Below are 15299 nucleotides of genomic sequence, written 5' to 3' on the forward strand. Positions count from 1 at the left end.
GTTGAAACGTAAATGGAATAATTAGATAAGAAATGTGGAGATTCTCCGCTGAATCGGCGAAGAAAGAACTGTTTAAAAACTCCAAGAGGAAGAAGGTACACAATGATAGGACTTGCGTTAAGATATGAGAAAATAATATTTCCACCGTTCTGGAGGGACGAGTAGATGGCAAAAATTGCGGATAAATACAGGGATTGGAATGTGTAATTTCAACAAACGATTGTGGACGATGGGTGTAAGCAATATGTGTATTGTTTCTCTGAGATGAAGAGTTTAGCACAGGAGAGGAAATCTTAGCAGGCTGAATCGACTCAGTCAGAAGACTGATGACAAAGAAAAAGCAGACTGCCAAGATTCGGCGAAATATCATTCCAAACGAAGGTAGCAGGCATACGAAATTCGAGAACACTTCTTGGATGGTTCGTGGAAGTTGCGTCTACTTGTTGATAAGGGATTGCAAGAAACTTGTATGCCAGGATAGTTTCATATTCTTTAGCTTCAGTGGTGGATGAGCTCAGCTCAATCGTGCTCCTTTTGAATAAATTCCATTTTCAGCTCGCTGTTAAGTCTGATATCCTTATTAGGGAAAGAGAGAAGGGGAGGGAGTACTGAGTGAACACAAAAGAAAATAAAGGAAACGAACGATGTCGCAGCCTGCCGAGTTCTCAGGAGTAGGGACGCAAGATGTACTCACTCACATAAACACACACACACACACACACACACACACACACACTCTCTCTCTCTCTCTCTCTCCTTCCCCCCCCCCTCCCTCCCTCCCTCCCTCCCTCTCTCTCTCTCTCTCTCTCTCTCTCTCTCTCACACACACACACACACACGCACACACACACACACACGCAACTCTCTTTATTTTTCTCTGGGATGATGGACAACGTTGTCCCAGAAATAAATTAATAAGAGTTCCAATATCCGAGTTCCGAGGAAACTTTTCGGGTCGTTTCGTTTGGTTTGGCTCGGAGCACTATGGGACTTAACTTCTGTGGTCACCAGTCCGCTAGAACTTAGAACTACTTAAATCTAACTAACCTAAGGACATCACACACCTCCATGCCCGAGGCAGGATTCGAACCTGCGACCGTAGCAGTCCCGCGGTTGCGGACTGCGCGCCTAGAACCACTAGACCACCGCGGCCGGCATCGTTTGGTTTGATTGAGGGGCGAATGCTGGATGGGGTAGTCCCCCGCCATTTACTTACAGTTGGGAATCCCTCTGATCCACAATCAGCTCGCTTGCTATTTGACTGAAAGGAGCTGAGACTCTGTAATATATCTGAACTCGAACAGTCCCCACTGCTCCTTGGAACACACAAGAATTGTTGGATAAATAGTCCCTGAAAAGATGACTGTAAAAGAACTGTCTATGTATTTTAACTTAAGTGTTTGGCTTGAGTCACTATTTATTACGTCGCTAAAGGTACTAAGCCAACGGCTTTGTCGCAGTGGCAACACCGGCTCCTGTCGGATCACTGAAGTTAAGCGCTGTGTGGCTTGGCTAGCACTTGGATGGGTGACCGTCCTGGTTGTCAAGCACTTTTGGCAAGTGAAGTGCGCTCAGTCCTCCAGAGGCCAATTGAGGAGCTACTTGATTGAAAAGTGGCAACGGCTGCGAGAGTGGTGTGCTGGCCATGTGCCCTTCCGTATCCTCATCTAGTGATGCCTATCGTCTGAGGGTGACATGTCGATCGGTGGGTACCGTTGGGCCTTCGTAGGCCTGTTTGGAAGGAGTTTAAATGCAATAGTGTGATGCGACTTCATGGCTCTTCGCGAAAAATATAAAGGTGCAGTCACATGAAAAATAAGAGAGATGGGAAAAAGTAAGTAAACCGTTTATTATTTCAAAAGTAATTGTCATAACGATTAATACCTCTACCCCACTGTGAGACAAGGCGGTCACTGCCTTTATGGAAAAATCTTTGCACCTGCCTACGGAACCATGGTCGTACCCAGGCGTGCACCTCTTCATCTGATGCCAACTGACGGCCACGTACAGTCAGTTCCACAAGAAAGTGTACGCCATATTTTTAAATGTAACATCCGCTCGACATCTCTTAGTGGTCTCGAATCTGTAATCAATACACTTTTGCGCAGTGTATAGATGAACAGTATGAGAGTTGAATGTTTTGTTTGGTCGGTTGCAGTTTGGAATGAATCCAAAATATCTGAAGCGTCACTTATTAATATTTCTATTTATATATTTATCAAAAACGCCTTCTGAGGTCCGTTAAGAAGCTATTTGGTTCGAACGAGCAAAAGGATAATGATCCGAAACATCGTAGCCGTCTGTGTACAGCGTGGAAACAAGAGAGTGGGGTGTCCAAAATGGACTGGCCTGCAATGTCTCCGGAAGCAAATCCGACAATGGATTGGCCTGCAATGTCTCTGGATTCAAATCCGATCGAAAATGTTTGGTCGCATATTAAGATGAAGCTTAAAGGAAAGCCAATATATACTTGTACTTGGAAGTAGCTGTCATATCAAATCAAGACAATATGACGATCGTTACCGAGAGAATATGCAGAAAATCTCGTTGAAAACATGCCAAAAAGGTGCCAAACTATAGTAGATAATGGCGGCGATTGGACTAACTACTAGGTAATTGTGCAATTAGCAATTACACGTATTTTCATGTAAACATACACTACTGGCCGTTAAAATCGCTACACCACCAAGTTGACGTGCTACAGATACGAAATTTAACCGACAGGAAGAAGATGCTGTGACATGCAAATGATTAGCTTTTCAGAGCATTTACACAAGGTTGGCGCCGGTGGCGACACCTACAACGTGCTGACATGAGCAGTTGACCAGCGTTGCCTGGTGAAACGTTGTTGTGATGCCTCGTGTAAGGAGGAGAAATGCGTACCATCACGTTTCTGACTTTGATAAAGGTCGGATTGTAGCCTATCGCGATTGCGGTTTATCGTATCGCGACATTGTTGCTCGCGTTGATCGAGATCCAATGACTGTTGGCAGAATATGGAATCGGTGGGTTCAGTAGGGTAATACGGAACGCCGTGCTGGATCCCAATGGCCTCGTATCATTAGCAGTCGAGATGACAGGCATCTTATCCGCATCGCTGTAACGGATCGTACAGCCACGTCTCGATCCCTGACTCAAAAGATGGGGTCGTTTGCAAGACAACAACCATCTGCACGAACAGTTCGACGACGTTTGCAGCAGCATGGACTATCAGCTCGGAGACCATGGCTGCGGTTACATTTGACGCTGCATCACAGACAGGAGCGCCTGCGATGGTGTACTCAACGTCGGACCTGGGTGCACGAATGGCAAAACGTCATTTTTTCGGATGAATCCAGGTTCTGTTTACAGCATCATGATGGTCTGATCCGTGTTTGGCGACATCGCGGTGAACGCACATTGGAAGCGTGTATTCGTCATCGCCAAACTGGCGTATCACCCGGCATGATGGAATGGGGTGCCATTGGTTACACGTTTCGGCCACCTCTTGTTCGCATTGACGGCACTTTGAATAGTGGACTTTACATTTCAGATATGTTACAACCCGTGGCTCTACTCTTTATTCGATCCCTTCGAAACCCTACATTTCAGTAGGATAATGCACGACCGCATGTCGCAGGTCCTGTACAGGCCTTTCTGGATACAGAAAATGTTCGACTACTGCCCTGGTCAGCACATTCTCCAGATCTCTCACCAATTGAAAACGCCTGGTCAATGGTGGGTGAGCAACTGGCTCGCCACAATTCGCCAATTCGCCAGAGTACTTGATGAACTGTTGTATCGTGTTGAAGCTGCATGGGCAACTGTATCTGTACACACCATCCCAGCTCTGTTTGACTCAATGCCCAGGCGTATCAAGGCCGTTATTACGGCCAGAGGTGGTTGTTCTGGGTATTGATTTCTCAGGATCGATGCACACAAATTGCGTGAAAATGTAATCACATGTCAGTTCTAGTATAATATATTTGTCCGATGAATACCCGTTTATCATCTGCATTTCTTCTTGGTGTAGCAATTTTAATGGCCAGTAGTGTATATTTATAATAGTTTCTTTTATTTCATACAGCGTACACTTTCTTGTGGAACTGACTGCATGTCTTTCTTCAGAGTTCTGAAAATATGGAGATCGGTTGGGGAGAGATCGGGACTGTGTGGAAGATGTGTAAGGGATTTTCCAGCGAGACTTCTTCAGCGTAATCAAAACAACGTTGGCAATATGTTAGCGTGCATAATCATGCTACAGGAAGATGCTGTCCGTCAATATACTTGGGTGTTTGGACTTGATGGAGCACTTTAGTGTTTGCAAAGTGTCCACGTACCGCTGTGCGTTAATTGTGGCGCCGTTTTCCAGAAAGCCAGTGAGCAGCGGGCACTTGCCGTCAGAGAAAAAGAGGATCATGACATTCACGGAGCAGGCGTACCTGTTGTTTCGACTACGCTGCAGAAGTTTCGTTGTGGAGCCCTTAAAGATATTCCATAAAGTCCCGATCTCTCACAATGCGATTCCCGTATTTTTGGACTCCTGAAGAAAGACACGTGGCTGTCAATTTGCTTCTCACGATGAGGTGCACGCTTTGGTACAATCATGGTTCCGTAGGAAACCGCAAATATTTCCCCATGAAGGTACTGACCTTCTTGTCTCATAGAAGGGTAAATGTGCTAACTGCTATGGCGATTACGTTTGAAATAATAAACAGTTTACTTCATTTGGTCTTTGTCTTGTTTTGTTTGACTATCCCTTATTGTAAACTTTTGCTGGAGTATTTTACGTCGCCCCACGGCCAACTTAAGCGACCAGGTAATGCCGTGCGCAATAGCGCCTTAGCAACCGTAGTTGAATGCCGTGTTTTATTTTGCTGTCCTTTGTTACTTATATTAGAAATAGTAATGAAGCAGTTCTCCATTCATCGTGGGTGCTATCAGTGACTTAACACTGAAGGGTCGCTTTACGTCGCAGAGGTGGTTGCACCGCTTTCGCCTCCGTAGCCCAGATCTCTTATGGTGGAAAAAGTTCCCATTGCCAGTATCTGGAAGGCAAGGAGAGGAGAGGTAGTGGCGTGCAGTTTCTGACGATCAGATTTTCTGCCAGTGTTCTAGATTAAATTTGAAACCTTTCCGCAGTAGCTCATGGTGGGAGGGCGCTCCGTCCGTTGGATAGGGGGGTTCAGCACTGTGGTCCTATTGGTACTATTCAAGAGACACTTCGTGTGCCGGCACTGGGTTACTCATAGTCAGCAGCAGCACAAACACAACAGTAAAACTAGATACGCGCAGTAACTACACTCAGCAGATACACTTGTTGTTGCTGTGGCCATCAGTCCAGAGACTGGTTTGATGCAGCTCTCCATGCTAGTCTATCCTGTGCAAGCTTCTTCATCTCCGTGTAACTACTGCGACCTACATCCTTGTGAATCTGTGTAGTGTATTCATGCCTTGGTCTGGCTCTACGATTTTTACACTTCGCGCTTCCCTCCAATACTACATTGATGATCCCTTAATGCCTCAGAACGTGTCCTACTAACCGATCCCTTCTTCTAATCAAGTTGTGCCACAAATTCCTCTTCTCCTCAGTTCTGTTCAGTACCTCCTCATTAGTTACGTGATCTTCCCATCTAATCTTCAGCATACCTCTGTAGCACCACATTTCGAAAGCTTCTATTCTCTTCTTGTCTAAACTATTTATCGTCCATGTTTCACTTTCAAACATGGCTACACTCCATACAAATACTTCCAGAAAAGACTTCGTAACACTTAAATCTGTACTCGATATTAACAATTTTCTCTTCTTCAGAAACGCTTTCCTTGCCATTGCCATTCTACATTTTACATCCTCTCTACTTCGACCATCATCAGTTATTTTGCTACCCAAATAGCAAAACTCATCTGCTACTTTAAATGCCTGAGTTCCTAGTTCAGTTCCCTCAGAACCACGTGATTTAATTCGACTACATTCCATTATCCTCGTTTTGCCTTTGTTGATGTTCATCTGATATCATCCTTTCAAGATACCGTTCATTCCATTCAACTGTTCTTCCAGGTCCTTTGCTGCCTCTGACAGAATTACAATGTCGTCGGCCAACCTCAATTTTTTTATTTCGTCTCCATGGATTTTAATACCTACTCTAAATTTTTCTTTTGTTTCCTTTAGTGCTTGCTCAATATACAGATTGAATAACAGGAAATAGGCTACAACCCTCACTCCCTTGTCAATCACTGCTTCCGTGCGTCTCGACTCTTATAACTGCCATTTGGTTTCTATACATATTGTAAATAGCCTTTCGCGCTCCGTATTTTACCCCTGCCACCTTCAGAATTTGAAAGAGAGTATTACAGTCAACAGATATACTTAAAAAACGAATTTGCTTCACCGCTCCTCTATCTCCCGATTGTATTACCGCTGCGTCCGTTGGCATACCCGTTTTGTATAGTATCACACCACAAATTTACAGAGAATCTTTCTTGAAATTGTGTGTATTCGTTAGACCCCCAATCTACGTTACGAGTGTTATTGATACCGCCACGAGGGCGAGTGATTTAATCCATAATCAGTATTAATAGGATCTCTCGATGATTTGCAACTAGCCAAGAACTTGGAAAGAGTGCGAAACAAGACTCATCCGACCAAATTTCGGCTCCACGTATTCCTGTTACGGGCATTTGTATCACTGATGTGTGATTTTGGAGTACCAGCCTTGCAGTTCCTAGTTTGTGGAACGCATTTCGTTTTGTTTTAATGCTGATAGCGCTCGCGGATGTGACATTCAGTTATCAAGTGACTTACGCATTTTTAGTATTCTCATTTTTCGTCACAACCCTTTTCAGTGACCAGCTGTCACGATCACTCAATACACAATTTCTTCCGCTTTGTGAATTAGCGGACGTCCGCAGCTCGTGGTCGTGCGGTAGCGTTCTCGCTTCCCGCGCCCGGGTTCCCGGGTTCGATTCCCGGGGTGAGGGATTTTCTCTGCCTCGTGATGACTGGGTGTTGTGTGATGTCCTTAGGTTAGTTAGGTTTAAGTAGTTCTAAGTTCTAGAGGACTGATGACCATAGATGTTAAGTCCCAAAGTGCTCAGAGCCATTTGAACCATTTTGAATTAGCGGATAGTGGTTCCCCCTTATCCTGTATGCGGTATAAATCTTCGATACGGTGCCTCTTGAAACACCAAACACTTTGGCTACCTTGGTTACGAAAGCACCCGTCACACGGGGACCAACACTAGGCCCACACTCTAATTCACTTACACTATGTGATCGAATGTATCCGGACACTCCCAAAAACATATATCCGGCCAGATACTCCATTATCAGCCACCTCAGTAGGCAATAGACATCGCGAGAGAGCAGAATGGGGCGCTCTGGGGAACTCACGGACATCGAAAGTGGTCAGATGATTGCGTGTCACTTGTTTCATACGTCTATACCCGAGGTGTCCAAACTCCCAAACACCCCTAGGTTCACTGTTTCCAATGTGATAGTGAAGTGGGAACGTGAAGGGACACGTACAACACTGAAGCTTACAGGCCGACCTCATCTGTTGACTGACAGAGACCGCCGACATTTGAAGAAGGTCGTAATGTGTATTAGGCAGACATCTATCCAGATCATAACACAGGAGTTCCAAACTGCATCAGGATCCACTGCAAGTACGACAGTTAGGCGGGAGGTGAGAAGACTTGGATTTCATGGTCGAGCGTCTGCTCATAAGCGATACATCACGCTGGTAAATGCCAAACGACGCCTCGCTTGGTGTAAGGAGCATAAACATTGGACGATTGAACAGTGGAAAAACGTTGTGTGGAGTGACGAATCACGGTACACAATGTGGCGATCCGATGGCAAAGTGTTTGTTTGACGAATGCCCAGTGAGCGTCATCTGCCAACGTGCGTAGTGCCAGCAGTAAAATTCGGTGGCGCTGGTGTAATGGTGTGGTCGTGTTTTTCATGGAGGGGGCTTGCATCCCTTGTTGTTTTGCGTGGCACTATCACAGCACAGGCCTACATTGATGTTTCAAGCACCTTCTTGCTTCCCACTGTTGAAGGGCAATTCGGGGATGGCGATTACATCTTTCTACACGATCGAGCACCTGTTCATAATGCATGGCCTGTGGTGGATTGGTTACACGACGATAACATCCTTGTAATGGACTGGCCTGCACAGAGTCCTGACCTCAATCCTACAGAACACCTTTGGAATGTTTTCGAACGCCGATTTCGTGCCAGGCCTCATAGACCGACGTAGACACCTCTCCACAGTGCACCACTCCGTGAAGAATGGGCTGCCATTCCCCAAGAAACCTTTCAGCAACTGACTGGATATATGCCTGCGAGAGTAGAAGCTGCCATCAACGCTAAGGGTGGGCCAACAACACACTGAATTCCAGCACTACCGCCGGAGGCCACCACGAACTTGTAAATGATTTTCAGCCAGATGTCCGGATACTTTGATCACATAGTGTAGCTTCGACGTAATGCACTCACCATTACACACAACACTGTGCTGACTGGAACTGACACCTGCATCGTATTGAGGGCATTGCACACGTGCCTTTTCGTAACCAAATACAACAGCGCCAACTGCAGCCTTTACGCTTAAACATGCATTTCTCGCGATACTTCCATATTTTTGTCCAGTCCCTGTACAGTGAGCAGGTTCCAGAGAACGCTGGTAATCACGTAGAGATGACATGTACTGGATAAACTAGCACGGAAAGCAGCATCGAGCCTATCGCTGGATTGAAGGCGACAATAACGCTAATGCCGGTCAACAACAGCAGAACTTGAAATCAGCTACTGTCGTTGTTAATAATGCAGTCTAAGAGCAAATACTTAGACAATTGTTAAAGTTATTCATTGTGAACTTATTTTCCATCCGCTTACACCAATATGAGAAAAGTGGGTTTTGTAAATGTCGTCGCATTTGTACACTCCTTTCAGTCACGTTGCATTTCCTCCTCATCTAGAGAGAGATGAACGTTTAAAGCGTAAAGTTGCCTGTCGTAATACACTAATCCGTTGAATTAGTTATTGCGGTTGGCGCAAGGTTAACTTAGAACTTGTAATATGCATCTACATTTATTGGTTCGGAGAGAAGGTAATAAAATGACCACAACTTTTCACAAAAATAACTTCTGCCGTGTTACTGCAAGGCTAATGATTTAACTCTCCATAAAATTGGAGATCCAGAATAAGCACTCAGCACTGGAAACTTCCTAGTAGGTTTTCAGAGAATTTGAGATAATGAGGATGTGCAACCTAGTGGAAAGACTTTCCTAAATCGAATCATCACGAGACATGAAACATGAATTTATGGCTTCGAAGCAGAGAAAAAAAGCAGAAGCTTGAAATGGAAACATCCTTGACATCCAGTCATGAAATGTGCAGTAGTTCCATCTCGATGGGATAAGCGATGCTCACAATTTTTTGAATTCATGAGGGCCATTTCTGTAACATTGTTTGATGGAAAAAAAAAAAAAAATCAACAGTAATCGCCGTACGTTGAAGGACATGATGTATAACAAGGCAAAGAGTTATGTTAATTGAAGGTAACTTGAGGGTTCGGGAGGGGGGGGGGGGGAGGAAAGAAAAGGGAAGGAACCATTTGTATCAGCTGCATCGGGACTTTATGCCGAATTAGGGGCGACAAGTGAACATATGTACCGGACCTGGATTCGAACTCAGAATTAGTAGTTGAAAGGCGTCACGACTAGATGAGATACTGTACCTATAAGATTCTATAAAGATTATGCGAAAGAACTTGCTCCCCTTCTAGCAGTAATTTACCGTAGATCGGTTAAGCAATGAAAGGTATCTAACGACTGGAAAAAAGCGCAGGTCATTCCCGTTTTTAAGAGAGGCTGTAAGACAGATCCACAGAATTATAGACCTATATCGTTGATGTCAATCTGTTGTAGAATTACGGAACATGTTTTATGCTCAAGAATTATAACATTTTTGGAAAATGAACACCTCCTCTATAAAAATCAACATGGATTCCGCAAACAGAGATCCTGCGAAACTAAGCTCGCTCTGTTCCTCCATGAGATCCACAGCGCAGTGGACAACGGCGCTCAGGTTGATGCCGCGTTCCTTGAGTTCAGTAAGGCATTTTACACTGTCCCGCATTACCGTTTAATGAAAAAAATGCGACCTTAAGGTGTATCTGAGCAGAATTGCGACTGGATTGAAGAATTTCTTGCAGGCAGCACTCAACACGTCGCTCGTAACGGAACTAAATCGACAGATGTAAAGGTAATATCCGGAGTATCACAGTGAAGTGTGATAGGACCGTTGATGTTTTCAATACATATAAATGATCTAGTAGAAAGCGTCAGATGCTCTTTGAGGCTATTCGCAGGTGATGCATTTGTCTGTACCAAAGTAGCAACGCCGGAAGATAGTGGGAATTTGCATAACGACCTGCAGACAATTGATGATTGGTGCAGGTTCTGGCAGCTGACCCTGAACGTAAATAAATTTAACATATTGCGCATACATAGGAAAAGATATCCGCTACTGTACATCTGCACTATTGAAGACAAAACAGCCTGAGACAACATCTACCGTAAAATATCTAGGCGTAACTATCCAGAGCGACCTTAAGTGGAATGACCACATAAAACAGATAGTGGGAAAAGCAGACACCAAACTCAGATCCATCGGAAGAATCTTAAGGACATGTAACTCATCCACGAAAGAAGTGGCCTATAAGGCGCTTGTTCGCCCGATTCTTGAGTATTGTCCATCTATCTGGGATCCCTATTAGGTAGGACTGACACAGGAGCTAGAGAAGATCCAAGGAGGGGCTGCGCGTTTCGTCACGGGATCGTTTAGCTGGCGAGAGAGCGTTAGGGAGATGCTAAACAAACTCCATTGGCAGACGTTACAAGAGAGGTGTTCTATCTTACGGAGAGATTTACTATTGAAATTTCGGGACAGCACTTTTCAGGAGGAGTCTGACAACATATAACCTTCTCCCACATACATCTCGCGTATTGAACACGAGGAGGGTATTCGAGAAATTAGAGCCAATACAGAGGCTTACCGACAATCATTCTTCCCACGCACTATTCGCGAGTGGAACAGGGTTGGAGGGATCAGATAGTGGTACCGAAAGTACCCTCCGCCACACACCGTAAGGCGGCTTGCGGAGTATGATATAGATGTAGGATCTCCTGCTTTCTAGGCAGCTGTGTTAACCATTAAGCCATCCGGACACAGTGTGTTAGCAGATGCACGGATTATCTCGTCACGCTTCCCGGCTGACCCACGCGCCCACCAAGTTCCACCTATCCGCAGCCCCCGTCCATTTCCTGCATGCTCGCTAATTGTTATATTCCCACCGGAGGTTGAACGATATTGTGCATGCGCACTGAGGGATGTGGATTCATTGCCTATCGAGGCGAACCAATTGCAAAAATGCGTGGCGTCTCATATTTCGGACATGTTCGAAAGGACAGACACCAATCATTCATATAAGGTGAAGAGAGTAGTTTGAATTAAACATTGAGATCACAGTCGGAAAGTGTTCCTATTTTGCATTCAACACGAGACAATATTCAAAAGCATCTTTCAAACCAATTTTGAGGTGTTGCGGTATCTAGTGTCAGTACTAACGCCTCTTCATCGGATTATGATTTGTTAACTGAAAACTTTTTTTATCAGAATATCGGAAAACTTGTGTAACGATGGACCAGATACATTGAAAACCAAGGTTACTATCCTGTGAAAGGTGACGGTTTGACCTTTGCGCTATTGTTATAAATTAGATAAACTGAGCAGATACTTACTGAATCACTCCGAAGTTACCATTCTTTTTTTCAGTTTGTACACTTCGCTGATTCACCAGAGTGTATTAAATCTGTGTAACACCCTGCCTGACAAAAAAGTGAAACATCTCGCATGTCAATGTAACCTCGTGCGCCTACACACCGCTGGCGGTTATGTAAATGGTTAGAGATTCAATTTTCTTGACACGTAGGACGGACAGTACAGTACATTGATGTTGTTGATGTTTAATGTTGGAACCAGGCCTGTGAGGATACATACAGGGCGTGAACAGCGACAGATGTTGAGTGAGCATTGAAGGATCCGGAGATGTCGCGTACTCGTGTGAGACAGCTTTATCAGCGCCTGACGAAATTTGAAAGGGAGCCAATTGTGGGTCTCCGTTTGACCCGCTGGTCGAATCGTGCAGTATCTTGACTTGTGAGGCAATCGAATGTGACAGCGGCCCAATGTTAGACTGGATGGAAACGTGAGAGCAGGCATACCCGTTGTCAAAGTATCACCAGGCAGGATCACCGTATTGTGCACGAGGAACATTTTAACCCCTCCACACCTGCGTCTCCCATTCGAGAACAGGTAATGGACTCGCTGCAACATTCTGTGTCATTTGGCACCATTGGTCGGAGGATCAGGAGCCGGATTAGGTAGTGCCGTTAACACTGCAGCACCAAATGCTGCGTGTGGAGTGGTGCCATGAATGGGAAGCGTCGACTGCTAATGAATGTTGCCGCTGTTGTATTCAACGACGAATCTCGGTTGTGCACGATCCCGGTTGACCGTCGTGAGCGGGTATGATGGCGACATGGGGAAAGGTTCCATTCTTTCGAGGTTTTGGAGAAGTACAGCGATGTTACTCGTGCGTCATGGTCTGGGGAGCCACGGGATATGATTCAAAGTTACACCTGTAAGTGATTGAGATAACTGACGGTGCAACGGAACGTCACGGACATCCTCTGTCCTCGTTGGTTACCTCTCAAGCGAGAGTATTTATCAACGGGACGATGTCGTCTACACATGGCACGTGTCTTTATGAACTGTCCACGTGATTTTGAGGTACGAGGGCCATTCAATAATTAAAGAGACAAATTGGTCTGGGGAAAAAACTGTTAGTAGGGAAAGTTTCGTACTTTTACAGCTTTCAGTTGGCGTCACTGGGATGAGTCCTGATCAGCTGATGTTATCATCATTGTTTTGTTTATAATCTCAAAAATACATTTCAAGATGACGAGTCCGCTTGAAACGTCCACATTAGTTGAACAACGTTTTGTTATTCGTTTTTTACTTGCTGAAAGTGAGAAACCGGTGAATATTTGCTGTAGAATGTCTGTTGTTTCTGGTGAAGGTAGTATGAATCGTGCAAATTTTTACAAGTGGGTATAGCAGTTCAAAAATGGTCGCGACTCAGTGACTGGCGAACACCGTTCTGGCTGACCAGTTGCAGTTTCAACTCTCTCACTTGACGGTCGAATTGAGGACGTTATTCGTACCGACCGCCGTGTGACTGTGGAAATGATAGTTCATAAGTTCAAAAATGGTTCAAATGACTCTGAGGACTATGGGACTTAACATCTGAGGTCATCAGTTCCCTAGAACTTAGAACTACTTAAAACTAACTAACCTAAGGACATTACTCACATCCATGCCCGAGGCAGGATTCGAATGTGCTACCGTAGCGGTCACGCGGTTCCAGACTGATGCGCCTAGAACCGCTCCGCCACAGCGGCCGGCGGATAAGTTACTTTTGAATACATTATGGGAGTGACAGTGATCAATGTGTTACAAATATTTACTATTAAAAACAGTCTTGATCACAATTTATTTATTGCGGTGACCGGTTTTGACCACTACTGTGGTCATCTTCAGACCAATGAGTAAGAACCTCCTTCTGTTGGAGAATCACTCCTCTACTGTGGTCATCTTCAGACCAATGAGTAAGAACCTCCTTCTGCTGGAGAATCACTACTCTACTGTGGTCATCTTCAGACCAATGAGTAAGAACCTCCTTCTGCTGGAGAATCACCACTCTCCAGCAGAAGGAGGTTCTTACTCATTGGTCTGAAGATGACCTCAGTAGTGGTCGAAACCGGGCACCATAATAAATAAATTGTGATCAAAACTGTTTTTAACAGTAAATAGTTGATAAGGTTCAAGTTAGTACTGGTACAGTTCATAACGTTATCTGTAACAAGCCGAAGTACTGCAAAACATGTGCAAGATGGGTTCCAAACGAGTTGACACGGCTACACAAGAAAACAAGGTTGAGAATGTGCACAGAGCTGAAGGAACGTTATGAAAGAGAAGGTGACCACTTCCTCAACAAAATTTTAACTTGTGATGCAACTTGGATTCACTATTATGAGCCAGAATCAAAAAGACAAAGCATGGAGTGGAAGCACACAAACTCACCTATCAAGAAAAAATTCAAAACCCAAGCATCAGCAGGAAAAGTCATGTTGACGGTGTTTTGGCATGCTGAAGGTCCAGTTTTTTGTGATTATCTCGAAGAGCAGCGTACAATGAACAGCCAATACTACTCGAATGTGGATTTAACAAGGTGAAGCCAGCCATGAGTGAGACACGCCGTGGATCTCAGACAAGAGATGTGATTCTTCAGCAAGACAACGCACGTTCTCATATTGCTCAACTAAACAATGAAACCATTGACAAAATGGGCTGGGAAGTACTGCCTCATTCCCCTTACAGTACTGATTTAGCACTCAGTGATTTCCATTTGTTTGGTGCACTGAAGGAGGCATTACGTGGAAAGAGGTTCCAGGACAACGAGGACGTGAAAAAGTTTGTGGGAAATTGGTTCAAACATCAAGATAAAGAGTTCTTTGCAGCCGGAATAAAAAACCTTTTAGCCCTATGGAACAGGTGCATAAATTTTCAAAGGGATTATGTTGAAAAGTAGAGAAAGTATTGTTTTGTAAAACTAAACGCTTTTTTCTCCAGACCAATTTTTCACTTTAATTGTTGAACGACCGTCGTACTTCTGTGGTCAGAAATATTCCCAGATCTTTCCCCTAATGAAAATCGTGGTGCCAGTTCGCATGTCAACTTCCGTCCCAGTGCCGGTATCCAGGATATCAAAGTCCATTTACAACAATTGTGGGCCAGCTCGCTTCAGGAGAGGATACAATAGCTTTGTATAAAACCCTTTCCAGCCGAAGCATTGCACGGACAGAGGCCAGAAGGAGCCCTAGGCCGTACTGAGAAGTAAGCTTATACCGCCAAGTTCTTAGTAAATTTATTTCGATTTTGTAATCATTGAAATAAAAAAAAAACCACACAAACTCGCAACTGGTGAACTTTCTTTTGGCATTCTGCTCGCCTTATGGGTACTTTACTTTTTTATTGTCAGGCAGTGTATTTACTTAACAGTAGTTTCTGTTGTTAGCAGCTAGGTGAAAGCAAATACTACACACCGTCTCGACAGTAGCAGGAACTTGCACTCGGTCACATGGATAGGTGGGAATACGTCCCTGTTCAAAGCACAGCGCGCTATTACCGT

This window comes from Schistocerca americana, chromosome 8 (assembly GCF_021461395.2).
Source record: "Schistocerca americana isolate TAMUIC-IGC-003095 chromosome 8, iqSchAmer2.1, whole genome shotgun sequence".
Lineage (NCBI taxonomy): Eukaryota > Metazoa > Arthropoda > Insecta > Orthoptera > Acrididae > Schistocerca > Schistocerca americana.